This window comes from Arachis ipaensis, chromosome B10, assembly GCF_059453495.1.
Source record: "Arachis ipaensis isolate K30076 ecotype BB chromosome B10, ASM5945349v1, whole genome shotgun sequence".
Taxonomy (NCBI): Eukaryota; Viridiplantae; Streptophyta; class Magnoliopsida; order Fabales; family Fabaceae; genus Arachis; species Arachis ipaensis.
The window spans coordinates 50,533,303-50,546,886 of NC_142435.1; the positions used below are offsets into that span (position 1 = coordinate 50,533,303).

The 13,584-nt window shown below is 37.3% G+C and overlaps 1 non-coding gene across 1 annotated transcript; it reads left to right on the plus strand.

Annotated features, from left to right (window-relative positions):
• Nucleotides 1-2,779: 2,779 nt before the first annotated feature.
• On the plus strand, nt 2,780-2,887 carry LOC148579998 (small nucleolar RNA R71). The gene has a single exon (XR_015899707.1). It is a non-coding gene; the product is annotated as a small nucleolar RNA R71 (small nucleolar RNA).
• The last annotated feature ends 10,697 nt before the right edge of the window (nt 2,888-13,584 follow it).

Here is a 13,584-nt window from a genome sequence, read left to right on the forward strand (position 1 = left end):
AAATATTTTTCATTTAAGAGAGGTGATGGATTCATATTCACTACTTTAAGGCATAGACACTTAGACACTAATGATCATGTAATAAAGACACAAACATAGATAAACATTTAACATAAGAAAACGAAAAACAGAAAGTTTAAGAACAAGGAATGAGTCCACCTTAGTGATGGTGGCGTTTTCTCCTTGAGGAACCAATGATGTCCTTCAGCTTTTCTATGTCTCTTCCTTGTCTCTGTTGCTTAATCCCTAGTGATTTTGGTGCTCCTATCCTAAGTTGCTCCCAATAATTGTGTGGGGGAAAATGTATCCCCTGAGGTATCTCAGGGATCTCTTGATTTGCAGTCAAATGTTCTACCACTGAGCTATAGATTCTTTACATGAATCTCTCCATCTCCCATGACTTGGAGGTGGAAGCTTTTGTCTTCCCTTTTCTCTTCTCTCTTTTTTTTTTTTTTTGAGGTTTCTCTGGCCTTAGGTGCCATCAATGGTTATAGAAAAGCAAAATAAGCAATGCTTTTACCACACCAAACTTAGAATGTTGCTCGCCCTCGAGCAAAAGAAGAAAGAATAGATGAAGAAGAAGATGTGGATAAAACTAGGATTATAAGGAGGGAAGGTGGGGATCCTGTGGGGTCCACAGATCCTGAGATGATCCTGTGAGGTCCACAGATCTTGAGGTGTCAAGGATTTACATCCCTGCACCAATTAGGCATGTAAAATGCCTTTGCATGCAATTCTGGCGTTTAAACACCAAATTGATGCTTGTTTCTGGCGTTCAGCGCCAGCTCTTCCTCAGTGTGCATTTCTGGCATCTGAACGCCAGGATGCTGCTTGTTTCTGGCGTTCAACGCCAGATCCATGCTCTGTTCTGGCGTTGAGTGCCAGCCAGATGCTCCTTACTGGCGTTTCAACGCCAGTAAGATCCTCCTCCAGGGTGTGATTTTTCTTCTGCTGTTTTTGATTTTTTTTTTATTTATTTTGTGACTCCACATGATCATGAACCTAAAAAAACATGAAATAACAATAAAAATATATTAAAATTAGATAAATAAAAATTGGGTTACCTCCCAACAAGCGCTTCTTTAATGTCAATAGCTTGACAGTGGGCTCTCATGGAGCCTCACAGTTGTTCAGAGCATTGTTGAGACTTCCCAACACCAAACTTAGAGTTTGGATATGGGAGTTCAACACCAAACTTAGAGTTTGACTGTGGGAGCTCTGGTTGACTCTGTTTTGAGAGAAGCTTACTGTGCCTCTTTTCCATGTTTACAGAAGGATGTCCTTGAGTTTTAAACTCAAGGGAGTCCTCATTCAATTGAAGGACTAGTTCACCTCTGTTAACATCAATCACAGCTCTTACTGTGGCTAGGAAGGGTCTTCCAAGGATGATGGATTCATCCTCATCCTTCCCAGTATCTAGGATTATGAAATCAGCAGGGATGTAAAGACCTTCAACCTTTACTAATATGTCCTCTACTTGTCCATAAGCCTATTTTCTGGAATTTTCTGCCATCTCTAATGAGATTTTAGCAGCTTGTACCTCAAAGATTCCCAGTTTCTCCATTACAGAGAGTGGCATGAGGTTTATTTCTGACCCCAGGTCACATAGAGCCTTCTCAAAGGTCATGGTGCCTATGGTACAAGGTATCAGGAACTTTCCAGGATCCCATTTCTTCTGAGGTAATCTCAGTTGATCCAATGCATTTAGTTCATTGGTGAACAGGGGAGGTTCATCTCCCCAAGTCTTATTACCAAATAACTTGGCATTCAGCTTCATGATTGCACCAAGGAACTTGGCAACTTGCTCTTCAGTAACATCTTCATTCTCTTCAGAAGAGGAATACTCATCAGAGCTCATGAATGGCATAAGGAGGTTTAATGGAATCTCTATGGTCTCTAGATGAGCCTCAGAGTCCTTTGGTTCCTCAGAAGGAAACTCCTTATTGATCACTGGATGTCCCAGGAGGTCTTCCTCCTTGGGATTCACGTCCTTCTCCTCTCTTGTGGGTTCGGCCATGATGGTCAATTCAATGGCCTTGCACTCTCCTTTTGGATTTTCTTCTGTATTACTTGGGAGAGTACTAGGAGGGATTTCAGTGATCCTTTTACTCAGCTGGCCCACTTGTGCCTCCAAATTTCTAATGGAGGACCTTGTTTCATTCATGAAACTTACAGTGGCCTTAGATAGATCAGAGACTAAATTTGCTAAGCTAGATGGATTCTGCTCAGAATTCTCTTTCTGTTGCTGAGTGGATGATGGAAAAGGTTTACTATTGTTAAACCTATTTCTTCCATCATTATTAAAGCCTTGTTGAGGCTTTTGTTAATCCTTCCATGAGAGATTTGGGTGATTTCTCCATGAGGGATTATAGGTGTTTCCATATGGTTCACCCATGTAATTCACCTCTGCTATTGCAGGGTTCTCAGGATCATAAACTTCTTCTTTAGAAGATGCCTCTTGAGTATTATTGGATGCAGCTTGCATTCCATTCAGACTCTGAGAAATCATATTGACTTGCTAAGTCAATATTTTATTCTGAGCCAATATGGCATTCAGAGTATCAATTTCAAGAACTCCCTTCTTCTGAGGCGTCCCATTATTCACAGGATTCCTCTCAGAAGTGTACATGAACTGGTTATTAGCAACCATGTCAATAAGTTCTTGAGCTACTGCAGGCATTTTCTTTAGGTGAATGGATCCACCTGCAGAAGTATCCAATGACATCTTAGCTAATTCAGACAGACCATCATAGAATATATCCAGGATGGTCCATTCTGAAAGCATATCAGAAGGACACTTTTTGGTCAGTTCCTTGTATCTCTCCCAAGCTTCATAGAGGGATTCACCTTCCTTCTGTCTGAAGGTTTGAACATCCACTCTAAGCTTACTCAGCTTTTGAGGAGGAAAGAACTTGGCTAAGAAAGCCTTGACCAGCTTATCCCAAGAGTTCAGGCTATCCTTATGTTGAGAGTCCAACCATATTCTAGCTCTATCTCTCACAGCAAAAGGGAAAAGCATGAGCCTGTAGACTTCAGGATCTACTCCATTAGTCTTAACAGTATCACAGATCTGCAAGAATTCAGTTAAGAACCCATGAAACTTGCAGTTTTGTTGCATCAGAGAAACTAATTGAGGTTTCAGCTCAAAGTTGTTTGCTCCCATGGCAGGGATGGAGATGCTTCTTCCATGTAAATTGGAATTAGGTGCAGTAAAGTCACCAAGCATCCTCCTTGCATTATTATTATTTTCAGCTGCCATCTCCTCTTCCTGTTCGAAAATTTCTGAAAGGTGCTTGCTGGATTGTTGTAATTTAGCTTCTCTTAGTTTCCTCTTCAAAGTCCTTTCAGATTCAGGGTCTGCTTCAACAAGAATGTTCTTGTCCTTACTCCTGCTCATATGAAAAAGAGGGAACAGAAAAATAATAATAATAGGGATCCTTTTTGCCCAAGTATAGAGGTTCCCTTATGTGAGTAGAAGAAGAAAAGAATGTAATGTAAAGAAGGGAAGAAGAGAAAATTCGAACACAGATGGAAGAGGGGGTTTGAATTTGGGTGAGATGAAGTGTTAGTAGATGAATAAATAAATAGAAGGAGATGAGAGAGAAAGAGAATTTTCGAAAATTATTTTTGAAAAATGGTTAGTGATTTTCAAAAATTAAAAGAAGAAATAAATTAAAATTGAATTTTGAAACAATTAGTTAATTAAAAAGAATTTTTGAAAAAGAGGGAGATATTTTCGAAAATTAGAGAGAGAGAGAGAGAGAGAGAGAGAGTTAGTTAGGTAGTTTTGAAAAAGATAAGAAACAAACAAAAAGTTAGTTAGTTAGTTGAAACAAATTTTGAAAATCAATTTTTTAAAAAGATAAGAAGATAAGAAGTTAGAAAAGATATTTTAAAATCAAATTTTTGAAAAAGATATGTTTTAAAAAGATATGATTAAAAATATATGATTTTAAAAAAAGATAAAAAGATATTTTTGAAAAGATATGATTGAAATTAGTTTTGAAAAAGATTTGATTTTTAAAATCACAATTAATGACTTGATTCACAAGATATCACAAGATATGATTCTAGAACTCAAAGTTTGAATCTTTCTTAACAAGTAAGTAACAAACTTAAAATTTTTGAATCAAAACATTAATTGTTGAATATATTTTCGAAAATTATGATATAAAATGAAGAAAAATATTTTTGAAAAATATTTTTATAATTTTCGAAAATAAATAAGAAAAATGAAAAAGATTTGATTTTTGAAAAAGATTTTGAAAAAGATAAGATTTTTAAATTGAAAATTTGATTTGACTCATAAGAAACAACTAAATTTTAAAAAGTTTTGAAAAAGTTAAATCTAATTTTCGAAATTTTAAGAGAGAAAAAGGGGAAGATATTTTTTTTATTTTTGAATTTTTTTTATGATGAGAGAGAAAAACATGAAAATGATGCAATGCATGAAAATTTTGGATCAAAACAATGAATGCATGCAAGAATGCTATGAATGTCAAGATGAACACCAAGAACACTTTGAAGATCATGATGAACATCAAGAACATATTTTTGAAAATTTTATATGCAAAGAAAACATGCAAGACACCAAACTTAGAAATCTTTAATGCTTAGACACTAAGAATTCAAGAATGCATATGAAAAACACCATACAACACAAAATTATCAAGAACAACTTGAAGATCATGATGAATGCAATGCATGAATGCATGAATTTTCGAAAAATGCAGAGAATTTTTAGAAAAAATGCAGTTGACACCAAATTTGAAATTGACTCAAGACTCAAACAAGAAACACAAAATATTTTTGATTTTTTTTATGATTTTGTGATTTTTTTTGTATTTTTATTTTATATTTTTCGAAAAGTAGTGTGAAAAAGAAAAATAAGGATTCCAAAATTTTTAATATGAATTCCAGGAATCTTGCACTCTTATTCTAAAGCTCCAATCTGAGGGTTAGACATGGCTTAATAGCCAGTCAAGCTTTAGCATGTAAATCTTTTGGATCTGGAACAGCAGCAGGTGGATTAGCAACAACTAGCTTGCTCTTGATAATGTTGTGTTGGAAGCCCCAGTCCAAATGAATTTAGAAATGGCTTTACAACCAGTCAGGCTTCAACATGCTTCATGAAACACTAGAATTCATTCTTAAAAAAATTTTAGAATAATTTTCGAAAACAGATGAGAACTTTTTGAAAGATTTTTGAAAAATTTTGAAAATTTTTTTTTTTAATACAAAATAAGAAGAAAATTACCTAATCTGAGCAACATGATGAACGGTCAGTTGTCCAAACTCAAACAATCCCCGGCAACGGCGCCAAAAACTTGGTGTGCGAAATTGTTACTCTGAGGTTGTAAAATTTGTTGTTCGTTCTCTCCCTGGAAATGGCACCAAAAAACGGATGCACAGAACCATGGTCCAAACATAACTTCACAACTTCGCACAACTAACCAGCAAGTGCACTAGGTCGTCCAAGTAATAAAACCTTACGTGAGTAAGGGTCGATCCCACGGAGATTGTCGGTATGAAACAAGCTATGGTCACCTTGTAAATCTCAGTCAGGCGGATATCAAAAGGTTATGGAGTTTTCGAAAATAAATAATAAATAAACAGAAAATAAAGATAGAAATACTTATGTAATTTATTGGTGAGAATTTCAGATAAGCGTATAGAGATGCTTTCGTTCCTCTGAATCTCTGCTTTCCCGCTGTCTTCATCCAATCAGTCTTACTCCTTTCCATGGCAAGCTTTATGTAAGGGCATCACCGTTGTCAATGGCTACATCCCATCCTCTTGTGAAAAAGGTCTAAATGCTCTGTCACGACACGGCTAATCATCTGAGGTTCTCGATCATAGTGGAATAGGATTCACCCTCCTTTTGCGTCTGTCACTACGCCCAGCACTCGCGAGTTTGAAGATCGTCACAGCCATCCCTTCCCAAATCCTACTCGGAATACCACAGACAAGGTTTAGACTTTCCGGATCTCAGGAATGGCCATCCATGGGTTCTAACTTATACCACGAAGATTCTAATAACTCGGACTCGGTCCCCTGTATTAGATATCTAAGAGATACTCATTCTAGCTTGGTTGCATATAGAACGGAAGTGTTTGTCAGGCACGCGTTCATAAGTGAGAATGATGATGAGCGTCACATAATCATCACATTCATCATGTTCTTGGGTGCGAATGGATATCTTAGAAGCGGAATAAGTTGAATTGAATAGAAAACAGTAGTACTTTGCATTAATTCATGAGGAACAGCAGAGCTCTACACCTTAATCTATGGAGTGTAGAAACTCTACCGTTGAAAATACATAAGTGAAAGGTTCAGGCATGGCCGAGAGGCCAGCCCCAAAAACGTGATCACAGGATCAAAAATATAATCCAGGATCTTCCAAAAGATGTCTAATACAATAGTAAAAAGTCCTATTTATACTAAACTAGCTACTAGGGTTTACAGAAGTAAGTAATTAATGCATAAATCCACTTCCGGGGCCCACTTGGTGTGTGCTTGGGCTGAGCTTTAGCTTTCCACGTGCAGAGGCTCTTTCTGGAGTTGAACGCCAAGTTGTAATGTGTTTTTGGCGTTCAACTCTGGTTCGTGACGTGTTTCTGGCGTTTAACTCCAGACTGCAGCGTAGAACTGGCGTTCAACGCCCTTTTGCATCGTCTAAACTCGGCCAATGTATGGACTATTATATATTGCTGGAAAGCCCTGGATGTCTACTTTCCAACGCAATTGGAAGCGCGCCATTTTGAGTTCTGTAGCTCCAGAAAATCCACTTTGAGTGCAGGGAGGTCAGAATCCAACAGCATCAGCAGTCCTTCTTCAACCTCTGAATATGATTTTTGCTCAAGTCCCTCAATTTCAGCCAGAAAATACCTGAAATCACAGAAAAATACACAAACTCATAGTAAAGTCCAGAAATGTGAATTTAACATAAAAACTAATAAAAATATCCCTAAAAGTAACTAGATTCTACTAAAAACATACTAAAAACAATGCCAAAAAGCGTATAAATTATCCGCTCATCAGGGGACAACCACAACCCTTGCTTCTTACCCAGGAGGTGTTACGATTCTCGACCCAAAGCAAGTGTGACGAAACTCAACCCTTGGATCTTACCCGGCATCTCAAACCTTTACCTGGAGCAAGTGGACAACACCACTGTATCTTACATGGTATCTCAATCTTCACTCGGAGCAAGTAGACAATGCCACCGGAGCAAGTGGACAACGCCACTACATCTTACCCAGTGTCTTAACTTTTACCCAGAGCAAGTGGACAACACCACTACATCTTTCCCGGTGGTGTATCTCAATCAGATTCAATTTCATTTCCAAATCCATTTTTTCATATCATTTCAATTCATTCAAAAATCACAATTAAGATCAATCCTCATCATCCATCATTCTCATAGCCAACCTCGTCATCCTTAATTCCTTTTTCAATCATCATCATTTTTCATTATCATAATTATCCTCTTCACATATCTCATTACATTAAGTCCCTCTTTCTTCAATTTAATGTCTCAAGTCATTAGGTCTCACTCCTAGCTCCTCTATCCTCTAATACACCGGCTCTAGACTCATAACAGAATTTAAAAGGCTAGAGGAATGATCAAAAATACAAAAATTTCATTTCAGTCAAAACAGGGTATCGCATATGCGAGCTTCGTCCACATACGCGAGCATGTCAAAACGCCAAATTCGCGTACACGAGGGTGTGGGAAGAGCCCAATACCCACGAACGCATGACCCTGCCGCGTACGCACGCATATCAATATTCCCAAAAAGCTGTTAAGTTCAGAAATCAATTTTTTACACCAACTTCAAGTGCGCATAACTTTTTTTGTTAAAAATCATTTTCAATCCGTTCTTCGAACGTTATAAATTGCATGAACCTAATTTTTATTCAAAATAAATTTCACAAGATTTAGGGGTCCAGCAGCCAAGTTATAACCCGTCGAAATTGGTCAAAAATCGATTTTTACCAAATTTGCCAAAAGCGTCTGGTTTCAAAACTCTCAAACCAAAACATAATTTTTACCATACCAATATCAATGCTATACACCTCTACACTTTATCGATTACTCTTCAATCATCACAACACCTAAATAATTTAATTTATCAATCTATCAACCCATTTAATCCACAATTTCCAAATCCAACAACGTTTTCCCATTTATCAATCTTTTTCAACAATCCTTCATTCATACATTCACAATTCCAACAATCACCAATGCCAAACATAACTCACATCAATGTCACACATTCAATTATATCACAATTACCCGGGCACGGCCTCCATCCCAAATTTTACCAATTCTCATTATCATAATTATCAATCATCACATTTTATTCTCATATCAAATCCAAACTTCATTCAATTACTCACATACCACACATATTCAATCAACCAATTCATATCATTTAAACCTATCCTAAGACAACCAGCCTAAGGTTTACACAACATTATATATTAACTACAAGAAACTAAAAACATACCATAGCTAATTTCTTCCAAGCTTAAAAACACCACAAAAGCCTTCTTTTCCACACGCTTCTCAAGCCTCCAACTAATTCAACAAGCTCAGCCACCAAAGTCCAATCCCAATCAATCCAATTGCCAAATTCAACTCCAATAAACACCAATTTTCAACCTAATATCATACAATTCATCATAATCAATACTAGGGTTTACTAATTCAACAAATCATAAGGGTTAGTAATTTCTTACCTTACCCACTACTCATATGGATGAAACCCGGCAATAGTTAATACTAGAGCACCCCTAAACCGTCAAAATCATAAAATTTCTCAATACCCCAAACCTAAATTCGCAAAAATAAGTTGAAGGGACAACTGGACACGAAATTCAGAATTATTTACCATTTTGTTTGGATAGAATCGAAGAAAATTCTGAAACGAATGCATGGCCATAAACAGCTCGTCAATCGAAGCTCCGGATCACAAGATATGGGAAAATGAAGAAGGAGGGTGAATAGTGTTACATCAAGGGTTCTTTTCCTCTTTCTCTCTTGTATGCTGAATGTGTTGTGTTATTGTGACAAGAGAAGAGTAGGGGCCGAAGTGGTATAGGGTGGGGGGGTTGGCTAATGGGCCTTGGGGGCAACTTGTGGCCCAGGTTCTCTTTTTGGTTCTTTTGGCCCAACTTTGGGCCAAAACCTTTAAGATAAGTGTTTTAATCAAGGTTCTGAAAACTGAACCGGTCATCGAACTGCTCTAGTCACTAGTTAACTAGTTTATTGGTTCAATCCGTCCAACCATAATTTAAACAAAAAAACTGTTGTAGAATAAAATAATAAATAAATTATAGAATATCAACGCAATAAAAAATAATCAATAAATCATCAACACTAAAAAATATGGAACATATTTATTCCTATAAAATAAAATTGTTTAATAATTGATACATTTTGTCGTCTATCATTGGCATTTCACTTCAATATTTCCCCACATTTTTTAGACTTGACCTACTTCAATAATTCAAAAATTCAATACATATAATGACTAACAATCAGAGATAACCAATCATTAACATTTTTAGTTTAACTGAGTTTTGCTAGAGAAAGTGGCATTCGAAGGACATCATTGGGGTGCTTCTTCCCGTTTTGACTTGTCACAAACTTTGTAGTAAGAGTATCCTACCCAATGTTGGTTTCAAAAATGAACTTTGATCCAATTCCGGTTCTTATTCTGAATGTGGTAATGGCATCTAAGCTCTGTTGATCAAGGCTACCCATAATCAATAAAGCAACATGCATATCTACTCTTCCTTTTACATGAGTGGTAGATTCCTGGAAAGGACCTCCCTTGGATGATTTATAGAACAAAAGCAATCTATTAACCTTCAATTGTCTGTCTCTGAGTTTCATAATGTCAGAGAATTCTTCTCCCTTTCATTTCTCTTTCAGGCTTAGCAATGATACCTTTCACAGCGGTTTTGCTTTTGAATCATAATCGGAAGAAGAATAGTGTGAATAACGTTATCCAATTCAGATGAAACCACAACAAATAAGCGAATGCAACATGTTAAACAGAATCAACAAAGTTGAATGAATGAACGAAGAAGAGACAAACCTAAACGAAGAGGATTGAATTCATTTTGTCGACGAAGAAAAGGAGAAAATGTACCGGATTGTGACGAGGATCGAAGAGTCCACGAAAGAGTTCGTTTTGTCAAACACTACGTTTGCAGGCTCTATTTAACAATGACTTTATCTGAATAGCAAATACTACTGATTACTAAATGAAGCCTACATCGAGTTGCTGCCGCCGAGCTGTCGTCGTTGCAGGTGGAGCTGTCGTCGCTGAGCTGATTACTAAAGCACAAACAACACAACACAACAATCTAAGAATTAAAAAGTCAAGAACAATTTATAAAATCAAGAACAACAAACCAAAACAATTTATCAAATCGACATCAACAACATGAACAATATATGATTTATCAAATCAAGAACAACAAACCACAACAAGAACAATTTATAAAATTAATAAATTATCAAAAGATCAAGAACAACACAACAATTTAAGAATTAAAAAATCAAGAACAGTACCGAAACAATAATTTGTCAAATTAACAAGTGAATAAGATCAACTAGAACTAAAAATCATAATAACAAGAACTAAAATTTAAAATACAGTAAACCAACAACAAAACAGGAAATGGAACAACATACTAATCACTAAAACAATAATTAACTAAAATAATAACTAAATAATTAATACAAGAAAGAACAAGAAAAGGAAAAGAAATCACGTTAGGCTGGAGCATGTTCTGAAATTCGAACAGAACAGGGAGAGGGAGCTGGAGCTTTAACACGCGACGAAAGGGTCGAAACAGAGGGCTAAGCAGCTTGAATAGGAAGACGGGGGATGGAGCGCAACAGAAAGAGCCTGAAGAGCGGTAGAACCTCGGCAACACAGCGGTGGAATCATGGCGAAATAGAGGCAAAAGCTCAGCCAAAAAGCAGGCGAAACATGCATTGCGACGACGCTGTTGCACTGTGGACAGCGGCGGTAGTTAGAGGATGAAGAACGGCGATGAAGACGAATGGCAGCGGTGGCAAAATGTTCCAGTTCAAAGGTTGAAGAAGAAGAGTGTGGGAGTAAGGGAGGAATCAGAGATGAGACTTGAGAGGCACAAATGAGCTGAAGGAGGAGTGACTGAGTCAGTAAGAGAGTCTACGCGGTTAGGGTTTCAATGATGACACAGCGCCGTTTGGACGAAAAATTTGAAAACTGCCCGAGTCCCAATTTGGTTCGACCGGGCAATTCCCGACCGGTTCAATAGTTTAACTTTGGTTTTTGAATCTAGCTGTTATGCCTTTTAACCGATTCTTCTTTCTCGCTGGTTCATGGTTTGACCGGTTCAACCAGCCGGTACAAACCGGTTTTCAAAACCTTGGTTTTAATTTATGTTCCAAATATTTTTATCCTCCCAAATGATAAATTTTAAATTTTTAAATCTTTTCCACTTTTTTTTTTGAACAAGAGAGCTCAACACAATAAGTGGAGCAAGAACAACGAAAAGCAAATAAAAAAGTTTAAAAAATTGCAAAAAAACTCATCAATCATTTTTTGTGCTCCTCCTTCTTTTAGTGTACTCCTGATTTTGTACTCCTAATTTTGTACTCGTGGAAACATCTTCAACCACTCTAATCTTACTAAAACTCTGTCAATCCAATTGCAAGATCGCTAAGCGAAAGTCTACCAATTACATATCTTCTTTTATCCCATTCTTACTAAAACTCTGTTAATCTGACAGCATCCTTTCTCCCTTTCACCTGCACAATCTTGTTGAAGTCTCCCATAAAGGCTGACATAACACTGAAATATAACTCAATTCCTCCTGCACAGAAAATTTCTCTTCTCTTGTATGAACTCGATACACCACAGAAAGCAAAATTGAAATTATTTTTAGTAAGACCCCTTCAACACACAACCAAAACTCTCCTTTGTGACAACGACTCATTTTTAACATTATTTCATCCCAAATTAACAGTAAACCACTTGAGGCACCCTCCGACTCAACATATTCTCATCCCGCAGCATCACTCTCCCGAATTCTTATTACATCAAACTTCGTCATTACCCGCCACTTAATCTCAAACAAGCCCAACGTATTCAACTTGAATTTTCTTGAGGTTTTTTACCATGCTCAAATTTCATTACCCATTAACCCCATAACATTCCAAGAACAAATTATTTTAATAAATTATTACACACTTTTTTTTATTTCTGGGCCTGCAACGTCTTGCTTTCTCTTTCTGTTTTGCCAATCTTCTTTTCTGAGCAATTTCTTCATTTTGTGCTTGGAGAATAGCCTTAATATCATCTTCTTCATTGTATAAAATTGCACCTGATTCCAACGCGAGGTCCCAAGTTTTTCTATTTTCTAGCATCTGATCCTCCAAAACATTATTTCTGTTTCCCTTACTTCCTTCATTTTTGTCCGAACCACCATCATCAACCATCCTTTTCCCAACTACTTCTTCATCGTGTTCCAATAGCTCCCCCTGTCTCTTTGTCAATGTTGTTTCCTTTGTGCTGAAACCCATGCCACTATTATTCACAATGTCATCCCTATCACACGTTCTTTCATCAACGTCTTCTGCACCATCATCATCAACATACACACCCAACCCACCAGTCCCTCCATTCAATGTCACAACTGGGAGAGTAGCGGCTTGGTTCTCCGCCACCAACTCTTCCTCGATCTCACGACCCAACATAGGTGGCGTTAGGCTTGGGCATTTTCCTTGCCACATTGAACTTCCTTTGTCGTGGTCAATCTTTAGCTTTCCTCTTTCAACATCGATTCGGTCTCCCTCGATCTTCTCCGCACCAGTTTCCAGCGCAAGTTTTGCAGCTTCATGCACACTTGTCGTAGACCCTTCTCTAGTGTGCCCAACCCTATCGTGAAAACCGTGCTCTATTTTCACCAAGCCTGACTCAGATTCTAGACCCAACCCAATATCACCGAATCGGTTGATTGAGGAAGTCGGGTCCAAAGATCCTTCTATATCTTTTTTGAACATCTTTGGATTGTTGGGCTTAACATCAAGCCTACAAAGAACCTTCTTTTTCTTATTCCTTTTGCCCCTCCTTTCTAATCCATTAAAGTTACATTTATAAATCCATGTTACTGTATCTTCAGAATCAGCTTCATAATTAATATGATCACATCCCACACAATCTGTTCTCCCTTCAATTCCTTCATAAATTGGTTGATATATTACCGTTTTTACCTGATTTTGTTTTGAATGATCATTAATCCACTCATTCAAAATAATTTCAGGAATTACCAACCTGCCCTTATCTTCTCCGTCTTCCCTCAGCTCCCCCATCACCACATCGGCTTCCTGGTCATTGAAAATCGCCGATTTTGTAGCCCGTGCACTCGTTAAGCTCGTACTCGCAAACTCCCTTTCTGCAACTGTTCCTTGTTCACAACTATAGTCCCTTTTTTCATTAGTTTCTTCATAACAATTCAATCCAAAAGCCTCCCGTCCCACTTCTTTCACTAGCACATCGAACTAACTGATACCTA